Here is a 3,035-nt window from a genome sequence, read left to right on the forward strand (position 1 = left end):
GAAATAAAAGAGGACACAAACAAATGGAAGAACATTCCATGCTCATAGATAGGAAGAATCAATATAGTGAAAATGGCCATACTGCCCAAGGTAATTTATACATTCAGTGCCATCCCCATCAAGCTACCAATGACTTTCTTGATAGAACTGGAAAAAAAAAAAAATACTTTAACGCTCATATGGAACCAAAAAAGAGCCTGCATTGCCAAGACAATCCTAAGCCAAAAGAACAAAGCTGGAGGCACCATGCTACCTGACTTCAAAATATACTACAAGGCTACAGTAACCAAAATAGCATGGCACTGGTATCAAAACAGAAAGAGAGACCAATGGAACAGAACAGAGGCCTCTGAAATAACACCACACATCTACAACCATCTGATCTTTCACAAACCTGACAAAAGTAAGAAATGGGGAAAGAATTCTCTATTTAATAAATGGTGCTGGGAAAACAGGCTAGCCATATGTAGAAAGCTGAAACTGGATCCTTTCCTTACACCTTATACAAAAATTAATTCGAGATGGATTAAAGACTTAACTGTTAGACCTAAAACCATAAAAACCATAGAAGAAAACCTAGGCAACACCATTCAGGACATTGGCATGGGCAAGGACTTCATAACTAAAACACCAAAAGCAATGGTAACAAAAGCCAAAATTGACAAATGAGATCTAATTAAACTAAACAGCTTCTGCACAGTGAAAGAAACTACCATCAGAGTGAACAGGCAACCTACAGAATGGGAGAAAATTTTTGCAATCTACCCATCTGACAAAGGGCTAATATCCAGAATCTACAAAGAACTTAAACAAATGTACAAGAAAAAACAACCCATCAAAAAGTGGGCAAAGGATATGAACAGACACTTCTCAAAAGAAGACATTTATGCAGCCAACAGACACATTAAAAATTGCTCATCGTCACTGGTCATCTGAGAAACGCAAATCAAAACCACAATGAGATACCATCTCACACCAGTTAGAATGGCGATCATTAAACACTCAGGAAACAACAAATGCTGGAGAGGATGTGAAGAAATAGGAACGCTTTTACACTGTTGGTGGGAGTGTAAACTTGTTCAACCATTGTGAAAGACAGTGTGGCGATTCCTCAAGGATCTAGAACTAGAAATACCATTTGACCGAGCCATCCCATTACTGGGTATATACCCAAAGGATTATAAATCATGCTACTGTAAGGACACAAACACACATATGTTTATTGTGGTACTATTCACAATAGCAAAGACTTGGAACCAACTCAAATGTTCATCAATGATAGACTGGATTAAGAAAATGTGGCACATATACACCATGGAATACTATGCAGCCACACACAAAAAAAAGGACATGAGTACATGTCCTTTGCAGGGACATGGATGCAGCTAGTAACCATCATTCTGAGCAAACTATCACAAGGACAGAAAACCAAACACCGCATGTTCTCACTAATAGGTGGAAATTGAACAATGAGAACACTTGGACACATGGCGGGGAATATTATACCTCCAGGCCTGTCATGGGGTGGGAATGGGGGAAGGGATAGCATTAGGAGAAAAACCTAATGTAAATGACGAGTTAATGGGTGCAGCAAACAAACATGGCACATGTATACCTATGTAACAAACTTGCGCGATGTGCACATGTACCCTAGAACTTACAGTATAATAAATAAAATAAAATCAACCTCAAAAAAAAAAAATTGGAAGAGGAAATTCCATTACATGGCAATAACTTCTACTGCTTCCATGCTAATTCCAGCTCTTATGAATTTTATTCCTACTCCATCTTTACTCTTACTTCTTCTTTTAATACTACCACCAAGATTGTGACTACTACTTCTCTTACCACTAGTCAATGATGGCAATAAAGGGCAAGGGGTGATGAGTGATAAAAGCCTCTATGAACAAAACAGAAAAACATCTAAAAATTAGAAAAAAAAATACTTTAAAAATATATCATGTTCTTGGATTTTAAAAACTAAATTTTGCAAAAAAAAAAAAAAAATCAAACTAAATTAATTCTATTTACCATAATTTCAAGCAAACTTGAGCAAAATGATACCAAAATTTATCTGGAAGAATAAAGGAGCAAATATACAAGACACATTTGTTTTAGGTGCTGGCTGGGATAAGTGGCTAGCCACATGTAGGAGAATGAAACTGGATCCTTATCTCTCACCTTATACAAAAACCAACTCAAGATGTATTAAGGACTTAAATCTAAGACCTGAAATAGATAAAATCCTAGAAGATAGCTTTTGAAAATCCCTTCTAGACATTGGCTTAGGCAAGGATTTCATGACCAAGAACCCAAAAGTAAATGCAATAAAAACAAAGATAAATAGGTGGGACTTAATTAAACTAAAGAGCTTTTCCACAGCAAAAGGAACAGTCAGCAGAGTAAACAGACAGCCCACAGAGTGGGAGAAAATCTTCACAATCTATACACTTGATAAAGAAATAATTTCCAGAATCTACAACGAACTCAAACAAATCAGTAAGAAGGAAACAACCAATTTCATCAAAAAGTGGGCTATGAACATGAATAGACAGTTCTCAAAAGAAGATACAAATGGCCAACAAACTTATGAAAAAATGCTTAACATCACTAATGATCAGGGAAATTCAAACCAAAACCATCATGTGATGTCACCTTACTTCTGCAAGGACAGCCATAATAATAATAATAAAATAAAATAAAAACACATAGATGTTGGCATGGATGCAGTGAACAGGGGACACTTCTACACTACTAGTGGGAATGTAAACTAATACAGCCGCTATAGAAAACAGTATGTATATGCCTTAAATAAATAAAAGTAGAACTAACTTTGATCCAGCAATTCCACTACTGGGTATCTACCCAGAGGAAAACAAGTCATCATATGAAAAAGATGCCCATGCATGTTTACAGCAGCACAATTCACAATTGCAAAAATATGTAACCAACCCAAATGTCCATCAATCAATAAGTGGATGAACAAACTGTGATATATGATGGAATACTACTCAGCCATAAAAAGGAATTAATTA

This window comes from Macaca mulatta, chromosome 1 (genome assembly GCF_049350105.2).
Source record: "Macaca mulatta isolate MMU2019108-1 chromosome 1, T2T-MMU8v2.0, whole genome shotgun sequence".
In the NCBI taxonomy this organism is placed as follows: domain Eukaryota; kingdom Metazoa; phylum Chordata; class Mammalia; order Primates; family Cercopithecidae; genus Macaca; species Macaca mulatta.